This window comes from Carcharodon carcharias, chromosome 22 (genome assembly GCF_017639515.1).
Source record: "Carcharodon carcharias isolate sCarCar2 chromosome 22, sCarCar2.pri, whole genome shotgun sequence".
Lineage (NCBI taxonomy): Eukaryota > Metazoa > Chordata > Chondrichthyes > Lamniformes > Lamnidae > Carcharodon > Carcharodon carcharias.
Window position 1 is genome coordinate 57,475,498 of NC_054488.1, and position 22,198 is coordinate 57,497,695.

Here is a 22,198-nt window from a genome sequence, read left to right on the forward strand (position 1 = left end):
GCAGTGATGTCCTGGGATTGAGATGATAGACCTCCAACAGCTACAATTACCTTCCTTTGTGCTAGGTATGACTCCAACCAGTAGACAGTTTTCCCCCTGATTTCCATTGACTTCAGTTTATGCTAGGGATCCTTGATGTCACACACAGTTAAATGCTGCCTTCATGTCAAGGGCAGTCACTCACACCTTGACTCTTGAGTTCAGCTCTTTTATCCATGTTTGAACCAAGGCTGTGATAAAATCAGGAGCTGAGTGAGCCTCAACGGAACCCAAACTGAATGTCAGTGAGCAGGTTATGCTGAGCAAGTGCTGCTTGATGGAACTGTCAACAACAACTTCGATCACTTTGCTGATGATCAAGAGTAGACTGACGGAGTGGTAATTGGCCGGGTTGGAATTGTCCTGCATTTTTTGTAGATAGGACATATCTGGGCAATTTTCCACATTGCCAGATAGATACTAGTGTTGTAGCTGTACTGGAACAGCTTGGCTAGGCAAGTTCTAAAGTACAAGTCTTCAGTACGATTGCTGGAGTGTCATCAGGGCCCTTAGCCCTATCTGTACCCAGTGCCTTCAGCAGTTTCTTGATACCATGTGGAGTAAATTGAATTGGCAGAAAACTAGCATCTGTGATGCTGAGGATTTGGCTGAAGATTATTGCGAATGTTTCAGCTTAATCTTTTGCACTGATCTGCAGGACTCCCCCATCATTGAGAATGGGGATATTTGTGTAATTTGTTTAGTTGTCCACCACCATTCATGACTGGGTGCGGCTAGTTGTGTGGTCTCTGTCCATTACACACTGCTTCTGCAGTTTGGCTTACAAGTAGTTTTGTGTTGCACCTTCACCAGGTTGACACCTCATCTTAGGTATGCCTGTGGTGCCTCTGTCATGCCCTCCTGCAGTTTTCATTGAACCAGAGTTGATCCCCTGGGTTGATGGAAAAGGTAGAATGGAGGATATGCCTGGCCATGAGGTTACAGATTGCATTTGTACACAATTCTGCTGCTGCTGATGGCCCACAGCACCTTGTGAGTGCCCAATTTTGAGTTGCTAGATCTGTTTGAAATCTATCCCATTTAGCACAGTGGTAGTGCCACACAACATGATGGAGGGTATCCTCAATGTGGTCGGGACTTCGTCTGCACAAGGACTGTGCAGTGGTCACTCCTACCAATACTCTCATGGACAGATGCACCTACGGCAGCTAGATTGGTGAGGAGAAAGTCAAATAGTTTTTTCCCTCTTGTTGGTTCTTTCACCACTTGCCGGAGGCCCGGTCTAGCAGCTATGTCTTTCAGGACTTGGTCAACTTGGTCAGTAGTGGTACTACTGAGTCACTGTTGGTGATAGACATTGAAGTTCCCCACCCAGAGTATATTTTCTGCCCATGCCACCCTCAGTGCTTCCTCCAAGTGATGTTCAACATGGAGGAGCACTGAGTCATCAGCTGAGGGAGGGTTGATCAGTAGTAACCAGCAGGAAGCTTCCTTGCCCATGTTTGACCTGATGCCATGAGACTTCATGGAGTCCACAGTCAATGTTGAGGACTCCCAGGGCAACTCCCTTCTGACAGTATACCACTGTGCCATCACCACTGGTGAGTCTGTCCTGTTGGTGGGACAGGACATAACCAGGGATGGTGATGGTGGTGACTCTGATTTATCTTTCACCACTTTGCTGTTGCCCATTTGAACTCCATTTGCCACAGTTTTGCTCAGACGCTTCTATTTCCCTTTGCAGCTCCCAGCTCCAGTAAGTGTCATTTAGTGTCCCTGCTAAGTTAGTGCCATCTGAAAACTTGCAAACATGGGCTGGAATTTTCCAGCCCCCTGGTGGCGGGTTCCCCTGCAGTGGGGCCAGCGAGCCATTGAAATTTCTGTTCACATTGGTGGGACCAGAATGAGGGGCTGGAAAATTCAAGCCATGGTTCTCTGTTTCTTCATCCAAGTCATTAATAAATATCCTGAAAAGCTGGGGCTCCTGGCAAATGCCACTTGACACATATGAGACATCCAGTACATCCTCGTTCCCCATATGATGTTGCTAGTAATTACCAAATTAGGAACAATTTTGTGCTGCAGTTTCCTGTCCACTACCAGAAGATTCTTTTATTTTATTCATTTCATTGATCCGAAACTAAGTCCCTTGGGCGAACTCACATTGCATCATCCAATCAACATCGGGATTTAAGGGGGCTTGTGGCATAGTTTCATTTTCAATTCAAATTTGCAAAATAAAATAATTTAATGTGTGCAATACATTATCAAACATTCATGAATTATCTTTTACTTTGCATGAATTAATGACATCCAGCTCTGCCTGAAATAAAGAAGCAATGTCTGATATCCCCACAAGCTATTAAAGAATTTTATTTCTGTATATGCTTTGCTTTGAACAGCAATCGTTGCCTGTTGGTCTTTGAACTTTCACGTGGTCTGGATTCTGTTTTTTGTCCATAACTTTTCAGCCACTGTGTGCAGTCCACAATTCCAACTGTGGCAGACCACCATTTGTTTTGACACCACAGCCTCTCTTAAAACTTTAAATACCAGTGCACCAAGGGATTTCTCTGGAAGGTTAGGTTGTGCACTGATCATCATAATTATTGAGACTATTAGAATCCAGTTTTCTGACCTATTGCAGAAAATATAAAGAACTGAAAGCCAGCCATGGTTAAAAATGCTTGAACCAAGAATTATTTTGGAGCAATATTTGTAAAAAGTTTCTCTTGTATCATCCCTACAAAGTGGCAAATTTCAAAATCAAAAGAAAAAGTTACACAGTAGGGGACTATAATATCCTCTTTATTTTTGATGAGTTTCTCTTATCTTTCTTGAAATGCAAGAGTTGGACACATTGCCAGAACACTGGATTGAAGGAATAACAGTCGTTACTTTCACTTTTAAGAACGTCTGTTGATGGTAAATGTGCCGTGTTACTGCAGACGACAGTTCCAATTTTCCACATGTCCAGCGAGCTGCTGCTCCTTGCAAACTACTCCTGCAATTTGTGAACCAGCTGGATACAAAGCTGCAGGCTTTTCGCCAAAGGTGTTTGTAGAACCTGGTTTGTGTGTTGATACCTTCTTAAATAATAGGAGCAGCCATGAGTTGCTGGAAAGAGTATCATCATTTTATTAAACCTGTAACAGTAATGAAATTTTAGAAGCTTCAGAAGTTTGCTACTTTTGTTTTATTCTTTCATGGGATAGGGGCATCACTGGCTAGGCCAGCATTTTTATTGCCCATCCCTAATTGCCCTTGAGAAGGCAGTGGTGTGCTGCCTTTTTGAACCGCTGCAGTTTGAATCTTACCAAACCACATGCATGCATAGCTGAAAACCAGAAAACAAAGGAATCATCTGGTGAATCATGATATGATGGCTCAGAGGCCACATGTGTACCACAAATTTATGTGTTATGTCACAGTTTCTTTGTTAAATACTTGACCATAGTGGCACAATGTGCACAGAACATCATTCTGACTGTAGAACCGTCATTGGGTTGTGTGTATGTACTTTGTGATATGCTGCAGCAGAAAAACAACAACTTGCATTTATATAAGTGCCCTTCATGTAGTGAACCATCCCACTGTATGTCACAGGAGACTTAATGAGTAAAATCTGGTAGGGAGAGATGTAAGGAGATGTTAGGACAGGTGGTCAAAAGCTTGGCCAGAGAGATAGGTTTTATGGAATATGTCTCAGTCATACTTCCACGAGTAGCATTCTTGCTTCTGAATCAGAAGGATGTGAGGTTTGATTCTCATTCCAAAGATCCGAGGACAAAAATCTAGGTTGACATAGCAGTGCCAACACTGAGTGAGTGCTGCACCGTTAGAGGCACAAAACACATGAGCATACCACCTCTTCTCCAAATAATATTTGATGTCTATTTCTAGATCTGTCTAGCATCATGGGACATTTACCACTTTAAAGGTGTTATTTAAATGAACCAGGTCCCACTTCAGGAATTGATGGCCATAGAATGTGCATGCATAACATGGCCAAACAGGCTGATTATCAGCCTGTAAATCCTTCCATTCTGCCTGATGGCAGGCGGTAAGAGCAGAAGTTTCCTCATCAGCCATACAGCAGAAGGCAACAGAAAGCCATTGCAGTATTTTGCCAAACATAATCATGAACCAATCCAATGGAAGTCCACTCTCTTCAGATATGATTTCTCCAGGAGGAGGATGTAAATGCAAATTGCTATTGTTTTGGACATCAAGGTTGCCATTACTTTGCATACTGTCTGGTGTAGGTTCTTGTACCACACTGAAGGAGTTACGCCTTGAGCAGCTGCTCAAGAAACTTAAAATCTATAACAATAATTTCTGAGGGTACTACATGGAGATAATTTGCTCATATATCTTGCATTTGGTGGTTAACTTGATAGAATTTCAACCCAATACTTTCACACTTTCAACTGGTGGATCAATTATTCACTGGGGTATGTTTTTTTCATTTTTACATTGGAAGTGCTAGATGATAAAAGACCAAGGTCCTTCTGGTTCACTTTCTATCATCCTAATAGTCACATGATATAATAATAATAATGGAGTTGTTGACTAATCATAGCAATCAATCTCTATCGACAACTCTACAACAAATCCTACAAATGACCTACAAACACATGAATATAGGAGCAAGAGTAGGCCATTTGGCCCCTCGAGCCTTCTCCACCATTCAATAAGATCATGGCTTATCTGAGTGTTACCTCAAATCCCCTATCTTGCCTACCCTCAGTAACCTTTCACCCCTTTGATTATCAAGAATCCATCTATTGCTGCCTTAAAAATATTCATAGACTCTGCTTCCACTGCCTTTTGAGGAAAAGAGTTCCAAAGACTCACTACCCTCAGAAAAAAATTCTCCTCATCTCTGTCTTAAATGGGTGACTCCTTATTTTTAAACAGTGACCCCTAGTTCTAGATTCTCCCACAAGAGGAAACATCCTCTCCACAGCACCTCCAGTCAAGCCCTCTCTGGATCTTTTATGTTTCAATCAAGTTGTCTCTTACTCTTCTAAACTCTGGCAGATATTAGCCTAGAGTGTACAACCTTTCTTCATAAGGCAACCTGCCCATTCCAGGTGTTAGTCTAGTAAATCTTCACTGAACTGATTCCAACTCATTTGCATCCGTCCTTAAATAAGGAGACCTGTATTGTACATAGTACTCCAGATGTGGTCTCACCAGTCCCCTGTACAAGTGAAGCATAACCTCCCAACTTTTGTATTGAATTCCCTTCACAATAAACGAAAACATTCCATTAGCTTTCCTAGTTACTTGCTGTACCTGCATACTAACCTTTTGCAATTCATGCACTAGGACATCCAGATCCCTCTGTACCTTAGAGCTCTGTGATCTCTCACCATTTAGATAATATGATTCTTTTTTATTCTTCCTGCCAAAATGGACAATTTCACATTTTCTCACATTATATTCCATTTCCAGATTTTTGCCCATTCATTTAACCAATCTCAGCCCCTTTGTAGCCTCCTTATGTCCTCCTCATGACTTACTTTCCTATCTATCTTTATGTCATCAAATTTAACAACCATACCTTCAGCCCCTTAAACCAAGTCATTGATATAAATTGTAAAAAGTTGAGGCCCCAGCACTGATACCTGTGGCACACCACTCGTTACACCTTGCCAATCAGAAAATTACCCATTTATGCCTTCTCTCTGTTTCTTGTTTGCTCACCAATCTTCTATTCATGCCAACATGTTATCCCCTACACCATGAACTTTTATTTTCCGCAATAACCTTTGAAGTGGCACCTTATCAAATACCTTCTGAAAATCTAAGTACAGTACATCCACTGGTTCCCCTTTATCAACAACACATATTACTTCTTCAAAGAACTCCAATAAATTGATTAAACATGATTTAGTTTTCACAAAACCATATTAACTCTGCCTGATTACCTTGAATTTTTCTAAATGTTCTGTTACAGCGTAATAGCTTCTAACATTTTCCCTGTGATGGATGTTAAGCTAACTTGCCTGTCGTTTCCTGCTATCTGTCTCCCTCCATTTTTGAATAAAGGAGTTAAATTCACTATTTTCCAACTTAATGGAACCTTCCCTGAATCTAGGGAATTTTGGAAAATTAAAACCAATGCATCAACTATTTCACTAGCCACTTCTTTTAAGACCCTAGGATGAAGTCCATAAACACCCAGGGACTTGTCAGCCCACAGCTCCAACAATTTGAACAAAATAACCCTCCAGTGATGGAGAACTTTGGGAATGATAGGTCCAAAGCAACCTGTCATGTCCCAAATTACAAATATACTGTGTCCCAAATATTATTTTCTGAAAGAAATCTATCAAATTTACATTTGAATCGATCAATACCATCTGCCAACAGAGTGATCTACATCATCTAGCCGGGAAGACAATTGGGGTTTCTTTGGTCAACACTTTGACTTCAAGATGATACAACAGGTGATAGAAAATTTTGATCAATGCGGTCCTCTCTGATAGATTTCTTAATCAAATACATAAAGTAAGCCTGTCTGTAGTACGCCAGGATGCTGTTGGTACCTTATCATCCAACTGCCTCACATAGATGTAAAACAAAAAAGGACATGGACTTTCCCTGGAGGGAGGAGGCTGCGAAGCTTCTTACTTTAATTCTAGATGACTCTCCAAGCTCTTTAGAGCAATTCAGTTTGTCCAATTCCTTTGCTATTTCCTGTGTCCTTCAATTTTTTTCTCCTTCAAGTATTTATCTAATTCCATTTTGGAAGGCTGCTATTGAATCAGTTTCTACTGCCCTATCAGGCAGTGCATTCCAAATCCTAACCATTCATTGCATGAAAAAGCTTTTTCACAGAACACCAAGTCAGGTGAGGTGCTAATGCTTTTAGCATTTGAGCTGGTATGATGGTACCTGTCTGAAGCAGAAACATGTCACCTGTTCTAATGAAATTGGAACAAGGTACAAATGAACAGCAGAAGACCATTCAAACCTTCAAGCCTTCACTGCCATTCAATTTGATCACAGTTGATCTGTATAGTAACTCCATTTCTTTGCTCTTGTTTCATATCCCTTGATGATCTTGCTCAACAAAATTCTATCAATTTTAGTCTTGAACGCTCCAATTGTCCCTCAAAATTTGCAGCCTTTTGGGGACAGAGTCCTAGGTTTCTACTACCATTTGAGTGAAAAGGTGCTTTCAGATTTTAGTTCTAAATGGCCTAGGAGTCATTTTAAAATCACGCCCCCTTGTTCTTGATTCATCCACCAGAGGAAATATTTTCTCCGTATTGACCCTATCAAATCCCTGTAGCATTTTAAACACCTTCATCAGATCACACCTTAATCTCCTAAACTCATGCGAATACCAGATAAGTTTAAACAAAATAGACTAGAAAGGGGGTGGTGTATTCTTTGGCTTCAGTGCTTCTGGCTATGTTAAAGGTGTAGCTGTCATATTTTAAACTCTACCCTGTTAAGGAACTGTATGGCTAGTGGATGCAATGAACATTGAGAAATAAGTTCCATTATGCTGACTGTTCAAAATTAATAATTAAATAGTATGCCTGTCAGTTTTGAGTGAGTGTTTCAATGCCACTCAGACCTGCAGTTAGAAAATTGTGGGTGACATAAAATGAGTGAAGGTCTCACATCATGACAAGGATGAGAGAGAGTTGGGGAGGCAAAGATGTTTAGTGAGGGAGTTAAGCAAGCATTCTAAACGATAACCCTAACAAAGAAAAAAAATATAGAATTGCACATATATTGCACCCTTCACAACCTCAGCGAGTCCTATTGGAAGTGCAGTGTCTCTCGATGGGAAAGAGAATGCGCTTTCCATAACACAGAACCTCTAAGTAGATTTCTCAAAAGCTTGGTTTGGAGACTTACGTACAGTGATGAGTTTGAGCAGGGGTCAGATCTGAAATGGGCTACTGGAAAGGGTGATGGAAACAGTTATAATAATAACTTTCAAGGGGGAATTGAATACATACTTGGAAAGGAAAACATTTACTGAACTGTAGGGAAAGAGCAGGGGTGTGGAATTAATCTGATAGCTCCTTCTAAGAGCTAAATATAAGATTGGCACTTATAAATCAATCATGAACTGAGGAGAAACTTCTTCACTCAGTGATGAGAACATGGAACTCACTATCACATGGAGTAGTTAAAGTGAACAGAATCGACATATTTATGGGGAAGACAGATAAATATATCTCATTAGGATGAGATGGAGTCAAGTGGAAGGAAGCTAATGTGCAGCATAAACTTTGGTATTGACCAGTTGGATAATTGTATATTAATTATATTTAATTGCATGCAGGTAGTGGACATTAACTGGAGATTCACTTGTGGTTGTTGGGTGAGGAGGTGCATGTTTGCAATCTGATTTCATATAAATATATGTAAAGATTGGCTCCAGTGCTATCCTTCACCACCTGGCTTTCTAGACCGTAACAAGGCCGAAACCTCCTGTTTCTGTGCTGTAATATCCATGCAATTTTACAAATGGCTTGCTTCTCTTCTTAAAATTCCATGCCACCCCAAATTGCTGGAATAGTTAATGGATTTAACAGAGCATGGATATACATAGATTTGCAGGTTATGTTTTCATTGATTATGACAGCAGAAAATTGGATAGAGATTGTGAGGAAAGCAGCTAGAAGGCTGCTCCTGCTGTCCTTCGCCTACTCCAGTAGTGGCTGTTGCTGCTGCCCTTCGCCTATCCCAGCTACTTTCACTCCCTTTAGCGCTGCTGCCCTTTCGCTGCCTGCTACTTAAGGGTGCGCTCCCCTGAAAGAGTTCACGCAGGCGCAGCAGGCCAGCTCCCCATAATGCCTCGGGGGACGCTGACAAGTGGATCCAAGATGGCGCAAAAGTAAAGGCAAAGGTAGGTGCGGAGTTGTGTCGGTGTCCGATCAGCCGCGGGTACGGGGTCGGCCGATCCTTTGAGGATTTTGGCGGTGGGAGAGAAGCTTTGAGGAGGAGGGAAAGAGACGCGAGAGGTCGGCGAAGGGCCTTTGTGCCTGGGCCAGTGCTGCTGGAGCTGTCAGTCTGTTGTTGTTTGGGGGGAAGGCGGTGGGGGAAGGAGGGGGTTGGTGGGTGGTCGCTTTTGCTGTGTCCGCCGCTCTGGGTAAATCCAAGGCCCGGGAATAGCGATCTCAATAGGCCCCGCTCTCTCGCCCTCTCTGGCTGCAGTCAGCGTCGCCGAGTTTGGGAGGGAGCTCAGCTGTGGGAAGTGTAGGCCCAGCGCTTGTCGTGGCCAGAGTCTGGAGCGTGTAAACAAGCCGCGGCGGCGGAGGGGGAAGGGGGCGGAATGGGGAGGATCGCCTTGTCCTCCCCACATTCTGTATCCCTCAGTGTGTATTTCCTGAGCACACAGCATCTTTATTACTATGAGGGTCCGTGTGCAGCTATAACACTCCACTCTTGCTACATATTTACCTGCTGGCTTTGCCAATAGCTACAAAATTCGAACTTTAGAGCAAGTAACTTTTTTGTATAAAACGTTTTTGTTAACGCTCGTGCTGCACAATTGATAAAACCCCCATGTGAAGGCGAACTGTTCGTCCAACTATTTTAGCCCTGTTACACTAACAATATTGTCTGAATACTTGTGTTGAAGTCGGATTCCATTACTGTTGCATTATATCACTTACTGGCATCCAACAAGAACTTTTATCAGCTGAACTCACCTGATGTTTATCGTGGTCACTGCTAACGAAAGGTTAAAGCATTTTTGCTACCCCTTTTCCAACACTCAGATATTACACTTCTAAAAAAATTTCATGCCCCCTCTGAGGTCCAAATCCTGAACTTTCCATTTTGTTTTAGCCCTGGCTTCTGGATGTGTGAAATTATACAACTGAAAGTTTCTTTAAGTACCTGAGTTGGAACCATAATATATCAAGTGTCGTTGTTTTGTTCCTCAGCAATTTTGTTTTTCATTACATGCCATAATGCTCAAGGATGAAAAGATCTGGGAATATTTTTCTCACATTTGTAGGCATGCTTAGAATTAAAATGGGTGGTTGGGACGTCCAATGTCAAAAATATACCCCCCCCACCACCCCTCCACTCATTGATTTCTAATCCTGAGAGAGGGGAATGAGTCCCTTGCTCCCTCCCCTGGAATTGGCTTGCTTGGCATTGCCTTGCAATCATCTTCATCTTCCTCTTCCTTGTTATTTTTCTGCTTCTTTCTGCTCAATGCCTACTTAATATCTATCACACTATGCAGGTATCTCAAAGCACTTTAATGTGTTATTGAAATATAAAAATGTATTATGTTAATCAGTGATGCAATAATTGTTTTGGAAAAGGCTGTAGTTTTCAACTAGAATCTAATTTTTGCTACTTTGGTGATATAGTGATGGGAGTCCCTTCTAAAGTCTCACTTCACACGGCTCTCCATCGTGTGTCCCGTCCCGTCTCCCCCCACAATCCTCTGATCTATGTTTTTATTAAGTATCCCCAAAATAAAAATAAAGCCACTATTGAGTTCAGGGTGCCTGTATAAATGCCACTAGAGTTGTTTGTTGTTTGTGAGGCTTCCAGTCCAGTAATTTCTGGAATGACAATTTTTCCTTGGATATTATTCTCTTATGAGAGTAAAATCCAAATTTAAAAAAATATCTTTCTATGAGAGAAACTATATTCAGCATTTTAAAAACAAAACACTACCTGAATTCTAGTCTTTTCTCACCTACAGCTGAAGTGATCTGCATTCATGCTTGTCTTGAATGTTGGCACTTTTACCAGCTGACTGGAGGTGTGCTCAAGTGGGTACGGTTGACTATTTACTTATCCTCCTATTTCTCCGTTCCCTACTAATTCTTTCCTGGCAAAGAACCAATTTGTGCCAGCTTGGTGCTTTCCCTCTAGTTCCAGTTTGAATACAAGTGTGCACATGAATCTGCATGTATTGCTTTGTGACACAGCATCAGTGCTCCACTGTGCTCACTGTCACTGAGCTCAGTAATACTGAAGACCAATTAGAATGTACCTACCTGCCACCTTGGCTGACATCAGCGAACTTAGCACAGACCATGGTTGAATCTAGTTCTTCCTCATTCTGTTTGCCGTAGCACCACATCATGGCAGTGGACAACCATATGTGTTCTGGAACAAAAACAGAATTACCTGGAAAAACTCAGCAGGTCTGGCAGCATCGGCGGAGAAGAAAAGAGTTGACGTTTCGAGTCCTCATGACCCTTCGACAGAACTGTTCTGTTGAAGGGTCATGAGGACTCGAAACGTCAACTCTTTTCTTCTCCGCTGATGCTGCCAGACCTGCTGAGTTTTTCCAGGTAATTCTGTTTTTGTTTTGGATTTCCAGCATCCGCAGTTTTTTGTTTTTATCTCATATGTGTTCTGGATCCCATTCCTTTAGTACCTCTGCCCTGTTATCCCTCTTCTTAAATTTCAAAACCTCCAAAGCAATGTTCCTGTGTGGCCGTGCAGCAATCTGGAAGGTGCCTTGGTGTTAAAACCATGTATATATGCAAAGAAAATTAAATATGCCATGCATTGCAAATAAAGTGGCTGTGTACAACCATGAAATTTATTGGGAACATTACTGCAAAAGGATATTTCATTGACCATCCTGCCACTCCCAATGACTACACCCGTTTCCACTCTTCCCTGTTTGCTCCTTGTCCCTTTTTTTTAAAAGACAAAGTATCACTGCACTGTGAAGTGCTCTGAGAACTCTTTTTTTTGTACAGTTTACTTTAAATGCCTGTTGGGCTGATGTTCTGCACAGTTGTATTTTTCACTTAAATCCAGCTTGTATGGATTGGCACCTTCAAATTGAGTCAAAAAGCAGTATGGGGATTAGTTCCATTTGATTTATTCTTTGTAGCCAGTATTGCCTTTAATATCAGTGGCTCAGCAAAATGGTGAATGAAACTAGAATTCTTTGGTGACGATTTAATTCGATCTCTGAAAAATGTACTGTAGGATGTAAAGGCCATGTCAGATTTCACCCCCAAGCCTGTCTGGTAGGACATGTGTTTCTGAGAAACATTTGTCTTTTGACATTCCAAGTGATGCACAGAACTATGGAGAAAACAAGTGACAGTTTAAAGTATACAGATGGCTGGAACAATTGGCTTCAACATAATTGATAAAGACCAGTTCAAGTTTGAAGCTAATGGTTTGCTATGGTGTATCACTAATCATTTCATACATTGAATTTAAGGAAACACCACATCAAACTTCTTTGGGGGGTGGGGTGGGGAGAAATTTGAGAGCTCCTGTGATTGGCACCCACACTGCCTGCTGTTGTGCTAAACTATACAGACTTAAGTTCCATTTGTCATTTGTGGTGAGTTCACTGATTTCTGCTGGAAATGCTGTTGAGTGCTGCATTTGGTCTTCGTGTTTATGGGCAAAGGAATGGAAACATCAGCCTGAATTCCTGTTTATTGCTGTTGCGTTTCTCCTATAGGAAAGTACACATGGAAGGAGGTCCAGTGAAAATTGGATTATACTTAGCTTTGATAGCTTCTATGGTTAAAATAGGAAATTAAAGAAGAAATCCAAAAAGAATTGCAAAAAACAAATCTATGCCTACAATACTGGACATCTCCATACAAAGGATGGGAGGTGTTTTAATATATACATTTGTCACTCCATGTTTAAATTTTGCAAGCTCAGGCTTATTGTTTTATTGAACAGGGGGTGCAACTTATGACATATAATTTTTTTGGCATAGTTTGTAAATTTATTTTTAAATTTATATTCTTTCCTAATTTGCTAATGGGATTAGAACATCTTTCTCATTTGTTCTTTGTTTCCTAATTCATTCCCTCTCTCCCTCCTCTGCTTTGTCCCCTCCTTTTTTTGGCCAAGCTGCGCATTTCAGCACATTACAGCTAAGAAAACTATCCCTGGAATTAGTGGAAGCATTTTCTTTGTCACTTGGCTGATGATATTAAATGTCGCTCATTCATTTGCTTGTTTGATGATTGCTATTTATGGTGGCAGTAGAGACTAGGCATTCTTTACCCTTTTCCCTATGTTCCTGCCTTCAATTTAACAAACCTGCTGTGGTGCTGACTGATGTTTTTAGGGTTGGGGACTTTGGAGCCCTCCATTACTTCTGATATATTACAATTATATATGCTGTGTACCTTTGCACAAACATGTAATCGTTATATTCTGGTTGGTTTATCAGGTTTTGGTTATGTGCCTTTTAATTAGGGTTTGGAATGTAATATCTGCAACTATTAATTTTAAAAATAAATTATTCCCTCTACTTCCCCTCCCTCTTCTCCCTGCTCCCCAACACAAACACCCTGATATTGGCTGCTTGCTGAAGTAAAGTCCTGTGAATGCTGGTACCTGTCCAGTATTTTGTCCAAGTGATATTTTTGTGCAAGATTTTATACTGCGTGTTGCAACAGGTTACTTGACCATTTGAGGGAATTGAAGCTGGACCCAAATGTCCATATGTGCATTTACATCAGGATTGCAGTCAATAGCGGTAAGCCTCTCATTTTTACCACAACCCTCTACTCAGGAGTGCTGCGGCCAATTCCACTGCCCCTACAGCTGCCCTGGTTGAGACCAGCTCGGAATGCTGCAGACTGTGGATCGAAGCTTGTACTTTTGCTCAGCGACTCATTGGGCAAACTTGATAAGCAATTAACATAGCTAAGATTATCTTTAATGACTCCGTGTACTTGGTTTTGAAATCTGTGCCAATGTTTTTCTGGTGTCTGCACCTGAAAACAAAGTCCCAGGTGTTCTACGCTCACACTTGTCTGACATGCAGAAGTCAATTAATCTCTTTTGAGTAATCCTTTGTTCTGATGCTGTCGTTATGAGGCCTTATTAAAGGTATTTGGATCGAACAAAGGTATTTGAATTGAACAAAGGTGGTTGTGAATTATTTCCTTTGCTTTTAAAGTAACACGTGTTGCAAACTGGAGTGTAGATCTTCAGTGTTACCATAAAGGGGGTGTGTAAGCATGTTCCAGTGAATACACAATACAGATTAGAGATGTATACTGAAGTTAGTGTAATATACTTCAGTCTTAGTAGGATTTTGGTAATGCATAATGCTGGGCAAGTGAAATTTTGAGCTAGAAAAAACACCTAACTGTGGGTTTTATTCTTGTAAATGAAGGTTTTACTTGGAGTGAAAAAATTTATGATGGTAATATGAAGTGCCATTGGTTAATGGTGTGCAATCTGTGATGGGAGTAATCTGAGATGATGGATCAGTCTTCACTCAGGAAGTGTTTTACATCACAATGTTTATTGCCTTTAAGTTTAATTTTGCCTGCAGCATATTGACACTACATTAGTTTGGCTCAGGACAGCAATGTAATTTTACCAAACCCTTGTGGAAAACTATCATTGCAGAAATATTTATCTAGTTAATGCCCACACTTTCAACATTTTGTTATAGTGTATGGATGTTTGAGCTAATCTTTTTTTTGGTCCATCTGAGCCTAGCAATCATGCACAATAATCTGTTTTGTATGGCCTATTGCTGGCTCTCAAGAAACTGGCCAGGAGAATAGTGGAAGTGATCAAAATTGTCCCACAGGAACATTCCTCATGCTCCACCAGACACTCAGTTACTGAGTATAGATTGAAGGTTGTATGTTTGTGTTTGTGCACTTCTCTGAATTTCTGGAGAATTCTCAAGTCTGCAAACTCTCCCCTTTTTGAAACATATTACTTCAATATACTTTCTGAAATCCTACTACAATTGATAAAAGGTCCAAAAAACCAAACAAAATTTACATCACTGGTGTGGCAAATAACTGTAGCTTGAATCTTTGGCAGTGTTGTGCAGTGTTTGACAGCTGAGTGGAAAGCGCAGCTTTTATTTTTTTTTTAAGTTTTCATGCTGAGTGAGTGAGAGCTCATGATGCCAGTTGGTGTGTTGCTCATCAGTTTCATGTAATAATTTGGGTTCTGTGCTCAGCATCTCTTGTGCACAGTTCCAAAAGTTACTTGATTTCTAAAGAATATCCTTAATGCTTCCTTTTTTGTACTTTGCTTTTCATTCAAGAGAGTTGTGTAGTTTGAAGCCCATATCACATTATCTTTCATCACCATTGCCTTTTTTATATAAAAAAAATCCTCTACCTTTGCTGAAGGAAGTGATGTATTCTCACTGGTGTATAGTTTTTGAGCTGCAAACTGCCTTCACATTCTTTGCTGAAACAAATGAGGTGATTTAATGGCTGTGAAGAGAGGTTTTTAAGAAAAAGCTTGAGAATATAGATGAATGTAACACTGACCTCATCCAATGTCCACAAGTGTGGATTTCTGACTTGAATGAAGGAGAATACCACTTTAGCTGGGTAGTATAGGGTTGCTGTCACTTGTGGAACTGGTATGCAAGCCTGAGTTGGGAACTTTTGAGGTGGAAGGAAAGAAAATTTATGTAAAGGGGTGGGTAGGGGGGGGAATATAAGGCAGCATTTATTAAACAGTTATTGTGATTAATTTGTTGTATAATCAATATTCAAGTGAAAACCATTTAGTTTTGTTGGTTAGATATACATTTTTATGGTAGCAGTAGGTAGATATTGAAATAGATGTAAAGTATATGTTGGTGTATATCAGTTTCAACTTGATTTAACTTTAAAAGGAAAATGCATTAAAAGTTTCACATACCTTCAACATGTGAATGGTAAGTGAGGCGTATTTCAAAATAAGCCAGTAGGCAATGTAATGTTCACATTCCAGTCACAAATTTGACCGTAAAACTGTCACATTTTCATTTAAAAACCCAAATGGCTCACTGTTCTTTGGGAGGGAAACCTGTTGTCTGGCCTTTAGGTGACACCAATTTCACGCTATCGTGGCTGTGTCTTAACTGTTCTCTGAAGAAGTCTAGTAAGCCACCTAGTTGTATCAAACCACTACGAAGAACTGAGAGAAAAAAACAAAAAAACTGCGGATGCTGGAAATCCAAAACAAAAACAGAATTACCTGGAAAAACTCAGCAGGTCTGGCAGCATCGGCGGAGAAGAAAAGAGTTGACGTTTCGAGTCCTCATGACCGAGGACTCGAAACGTCAACTCTTTTCTTCTCCGCCGATGCTGCCAGACCTGCTGAGTTTTTCCAGGTAATTCTGTTTTTGACTACGAAGAACTAGTGGTTCAAGAAGAAAACCAATCACCACCTTCACACCAATCACCACCTTCACAGGGTAACTCAAAGGGCAAAATATTCTGATAAAAACAAAAAACTGCGGATGCTGGAAATCCAAAACAAAAACAGGATTACCTGGAAAAACTCAGCAGGTGTGGCAGCATCGGCGGAGAAGAAAAGAGTTGACGTTTCGAGTCCTCATGACCCTTCAACAGGTCACGAGGACTCGAAACGTCAACTCTTTTCTTCTCCGCCGATGCTGCCAGACCTGCTGAGTTTTTCCAGGTAATTCTGTTTTTGTTTTGGGCAAAATATTCTTTTTTATTTGTTTGTGGCATGGGAACATTGCTGGCAAGGCCAGCATTTGTTGCTAATTGTCCTTGAGAAGGTGATGGTGAGTCACCTTCTTAAACCACTGCAGTCTATATGGTACAGGTGCACCCACAGTGCTGTTAGGAAGGGAGTTCCAGAGTTTTGACCCAGTGTCAGGGGACGGTGATGTAGTTACAAGTCAGGATGGTGTGTAATTTTGAGGGGAGCTTGCAGGCTGTGCTGTTGCCATGTGTCTCCTCCCCTTGTCTTTCCCAGTGATGGGGATCACAGGTTTGGAAGATGCTGTTGAAGTAATTGGCGAGTCGCTGCAGTGCATCTTCTGGATGGTATGCTGCTGCCACTGTGCACCAGTGGTGGAGGAAATGAATGCTTAAGGTAGTGGATGGAGTACCAGTCAGGTGGGCTATTTTGTTCTGGATGGTGCTGAGCTGCTTGAGTGTTGTTGGAGCTGTACTCATCCAGGCAAGTGGAGAGTATTCCATCACACTCCTGACTTATGCCTTGTCAGTGGTGGACAGGCTTTGTGGAGTCAGGAGATGAGTTACTCGCTGTGGGATTCCTAACTGCTGACCTACTCTTGTAGACACATTTATTTAAATGGCCAACCCAATTATTTCTGGTCAGTGAGATTCCCCTCTGAAAGTTATTGATGGTGGGATTCAGTGGTAATTTTTTAATGTTTGTTCATGGGATGTGGGCATCGCTGGCTAGGGCCAGCATTTATTGACCATCCCTAATTGCCCTTGTTCAGAGGGCATTTAAGAGTCAACCACATTGGAGTCACACGTAGGCCAGACCAGGTAAGGATGGCAGATTTCTTTCCCCAAAGGACATTAATGAATCTGATGTGTTTTTCTGACAATCGGCAATGGTTTTGTGGATCCGATTTTTAATTCCAGATTTTTATTAAATTTAAATTTCACCATCTGCCATGGTGGAATTTGAACTTGGATGCCCAGAGCATTACCTCTAAAATACTAGTCAGTGACTGCCACTAAAGCTCATCAAAGGGCGATGGTTAGATTTTCTTTTGTTGGAGATAGTCCTTGCACACCACATGTGGTAATGAATGCCATTTATCAGCTAAAGCCTGAATGTTATTCAGGTCTTGCTGCATATTGCAGCGACTGTTTTGGTATTTGGGGAGTCACAAATGGAATTGAATGCTGTGCAATCACCAGAGAACATGCCCACTTCTGACCTTATGATGGAAGGAAGGTCATTTGATGAAGGAGTTGAAGATGGTCGGGCTAGGACTCTATGCTGAGGAACTCCTGCAGTGATGTCCTGGAACTGAGATGATTAACCTCCAACAACCAGAACCATATTCCTTTGTGCTAGGTATGACTCCAATTAGTGAATAGTTTTGCCCCTAATTCTCACTGAAACTTCAGGGGCCCCTTGATGTCACACACGGTCAAATGCTGTCTTGATGTCAAGGGCGGTGTCTCTCACTCAGCCTCTGGAATTTAACTTTTTTTTTGTCCATGTTTATACCAAGGTTTATCCACCACCATTCATGGCTGAATGCAGGAAAGCTGCAGAGCTTTTATCTGATCCGTTAGTTAAGGGATTGCTTAGCTATCTCTAGCATGCTACCTCTGTTGGTTAGCCTGCAAATAGTCCTTGGTTGAAGCTTCACCAGCTTCACAGCATTCAATTCCATTTGTGACTCCCCAAATACCAAAGCAGTCGCTGCAACATGCAGCAAAGAACTGAACAACATTCAGGCTTTAGCTGATCAATGGCATTCATTACCACATATGTGGTGTGCAAGGACTATCTCCAACAAAAGAAAATCTGACCATCGCTCTTTGATGAGGTTTAGTGGCATTGTATGCCTGGTGCTGCTCCTGATATGCTGTCCTGAATCACTCATGGAACCTCGGTTTGATGGTAATGGTAGAGCGAGGTAGATCATGAGATTACAGATTGTAGTTGAATACTGTCTGTTGCTGCTGTTACCCACAGCGCCTTGTGGATGCCCGGTTTTGAACTGCTAGATCTATTGAGTTTATCCCATTTAGCAGAGTGATAGTGCCACACAACATGATGGAAGATATCCTTGGTGTGAAGACAGCACTTTGTCCCCACAAGGATTATGTGGTGATCACTACTGTGAAGGACAAGTCCATCTTTTGAGCACTGAGGATGAGGTTAAGTAGGTTTTTCCCTCTCGTTGGTCCCCTCATGACCTTCCACATGCCCAATCTACAACTGAACAAGGAGCAGGAGTAGGCCACTAGGCCCCTCGAGTCTGCTCTGTCATTCAATAAGATCATAGCTGATCTGATAATCTCATCTGCATCCTGCCTACCCTGATAACCTATTACCTAGAAGCTATTCACCTCTGCCTTAAATATTTAAAAACTCTGCTTCAACCACCTTTTAAGAAAGAAAGAGTTCCAAGGCGGGGAGACAATGGCGTAGTGGTGTTGTTGCTGGACTAGTAATCTAGAGACCCAGGGTAATGCTCTGGGGAACTGGGTTCGGATCCCGGAAATTTTAGTTCAATAAAAATCTGAAATAAGAAGTCCGATGATGACCATGAAACTATTGTCGATTGTTGTAAAAACCCATCTGGTTCACTCATGTCCTTTTAGGGAAGGAAATCTGTCGTCCCTACCTGGCCTGTGGGCCCTACATGTGACTCCAGACCCACAGCAATGTGGTTGACCCTTAAATACCCTCTGAAATGGCCTAGCAAGCCACTCATTTGTAACAAACCGCTACAAAGACACAAAAAAGGAATGAAACTGGGCAGACCACCCGGCATTGGAAACGACAACGGCAATTGCAGCCCTGTCGACATTGCAAAGTCTTCCTTAGTAACATCCGGGGGCTAGTGCCAAAATTGGGAGAGCTGTCTCACATACTAGTCATCCTCATAGAATCATGCCTTACAGGTAATGTCCCAGACATCACCACCACCATCTCTGGGTATGCCCTGTCCCATCAGCAGGACAGACCCAGCAGAGGTGGTGGCACAGTGATACACAGGCGGGAGTTGCCCGAGGAGTCCTCAACATCTACTCTGGACCCCTTGAAGCCTCATGGCATCAGGTCAAACATGGGCAAGGAAATCTCCTGCTGATAACCACATACTGCCCTCCCTCAGCTGACCTCCATGTTGGACATCACTTGGAGGAAGCACTGAGGATGGCAAGCGTGCAGAATGTACTCTGGGTGGGGCCCTTCAATGTCCATCACCGAGAGTGGCTCCGTAGCCACTGGCCGAGCCCTAAAAGACATAGCTGCTAGACTGGATCTGCGGCAGGTGGTGAGAGAAAAACATACTTGATCTCATCCTCACCAACCTGCCTGTCGCAGTATCGGTCGGAGCGACCACCGCACATTCATTGTGGGGATGAAGTCCTGCCTTCACATTCAGAATACCCTCCATTGTGTTGTGTGACACTACCACTGTTTAAATGGGATAGAGTTGGAACAGAACAAAAACAGAATTACCTGGAAAAACTCAGCAGGTCTGGCAGCATCGGCGGAGAAGAAAAGAGTTGACGTTTCGAGTCCTCATGACCCTTCAGCAGATTTTGAACAGATCTAGCAACTCAAGACTGGGCACCCATGAGGCGCTGTGGGCCATCAGCAGCAGAATTGTACTCGAACACAGTCTGTAACCTCATGGTCTGGCATATCCCCCTCTCTACCATTACCATCAAGCCAAGGGATCAACCCTGGTTCAATAAAGAGTGCAGGAGGGCATGCTAGGAGCAGCACCAGGCACACCTAAAAATGAAGCGTCATCCTGGTGAAGCTATAACACAGGACTACTTGTATGCCAAACAGCATAAGCAGCAAGTGATAGACAGAGCTAAGCGATCCCACAACCAACAGATCAGATCTAAGCTCTGCAGTCCTGCCACATCCAATCGTGAATGGTGGAGGACATTTAAACAACTCGCTAGAGGAGGTGGGTCCACAAATATCCCCATCCTCAATGATGGAGGAGCCTAGCACAGCAGTGTAAAAGATAAGGCTGAAGCATTTGCTACAATCTCCAGCCAGAAGTGCCTAGTGGATGATCCATCTCGGCCTCCTCTAGAGGCCCCTGGCATCACAGAAGCCAGTCTTCAGCCAATTTGATTCACTCCACGTGATATCAAGAAACAGCTGAAGGCACTGGATACTGCCAAGACTATGAACCCTGACAATATTCCGGCAATAGTACTGAAGCCGTGCCCCTAGCCAAGCTGTTCCTGTACAGCTACAACACTGGCATCTACCTGGCTGTGTGGAAAATTGCCCAGGTATGTTCTGTACACAAAAAGCAGGACAAATTCAACCTGGCCAATTACCGCCCTGTCAGTCTACTCTTGATCATCAGAAATAATGGAAGCGGTCATCAACAGTGCTATCAAGCGGCACTTGCTTACCAATAACCTACTCACTGATGCCCAGTTTGGGTTCCGTCACTCAGCTCCTGACCTCATTTATAGTCTTGTTTCAAACATGGACAAAAGAGCTGAATTCCTAAGGTGAGGTGAGAGTGACTGCCCTTGACATCAAGGCAGCATTTGACAGAGTGTGGCATCAAGGAGCCCTGGCAAAACTGGAGTCAAAGGGAATTGGGAAAAACTCTCCACTGGTTGCAGTCATACCCTAGCACAAAGGAAGATGGCTGTGGTTGTTGGAGGTCAGTCATCTCAGCTCCAGTCTTCAGCCAATCCGATTCACTCCACGTGATATCAAGAAACAGCGAAGGCACCGGATACTGCCAACACGATGGACCCCGACAATATTCCGGCAATAGTACTGAAGACCTGCTCCAGAACTTGCCGCACCCCTAGCCAAGCTGTTGCTGTACAGCTACAACACTGGCATCTACCTGGCTGTGTGGAAGGACATCACTGCAGGAGTTCCTCAGGGTAGTGTCCTATGCTCAACCATCTTCAGCTACTTCATCAATGACATTCCTTCCATCATGAGGTCAGAAGTGAGGATGTTCACTGATAATTATACAATGTTCAGCACCATTCGCGACTCTTCAGATACTGAAGCAGTCCATGCCCAAATGCAGGAAGACCGGGACAATATCCAGGCTTGGGCTGACAAACGACAAGTAACATTTGCACCACACAAGTGCTAGGCAATGACCATCTCCAACAAGAGAGAATCCAACCATCGTCCCTTGATGTTCAGCAGTATTACCATCACAGAATCCCCCTCTATCAACATCTTGGGGGGGGGTTACCGTTGACCAGAAATTGAACCAGACTAGCCATACAAATACTGTGGCTACAAGAGCAGGTCAGAGGCTAGGAATTGTGCGACGAGTAACTCACCTCCTGACTCCCCGAAGCCTGTTCACTATCTACAAGGCACAAATCAGGAATACTCCTCACTTGCCTGGATGAGTGCAGATCCCACAACACTGAAGAAGCTGGACACCATCCAAGACAAAGCAGCCCGCTTGATTGGCACCACATCCACAAACATTCACTCCCTCCACCACCAACACACAGTCACAGCAGTATGTACCATCTACAAGATGCACTGCAGGAATTCACCAAGGCTCCTTAGACAGCCCCTTTCAAACCCACTACCACCTAGAAGGACAAGGGTAGCAGATAGATGGGAACACCACCTGGAAGTTTCCCCTCCAAGCCATTCAATGTCCTGACTTGGAAATATATTGCTGTTCCTTCACTGTCGCTGGGTCAAAATCCTGGAACTCCCTTCCTTCCTAACAGCACTGTGGGTGTACCTACACCACATGGACCGCATTGGT

At 42.6% G+C, this 22,198-nt stretch overlaps 1 protein-coding gene across 3 annotated transcripts in view; it reads left to right on the top strand.

Annotated features, from left to right (window-relative positions):
* Positions 1-8,825: 8,825 nt before the first annotated feature.
* helz (helicase with zinc finger) overlaps positions 8,826-22,198 on the top strand; it is a 253,424-nt gene continuing 240,051 nt past the window's right edge. For all 3 annotated transcript variants that reach the window (XM_041216945.1, XM_041216948.1, XM_041216949.1), the window contains exon 1: positions 8,826-8,884. The gene's annotated coding sequence lies outside the window, so the exon portion shown is untranslated. The remainder of the gene's footprint in view (positions 8,885-22,198) is intronic.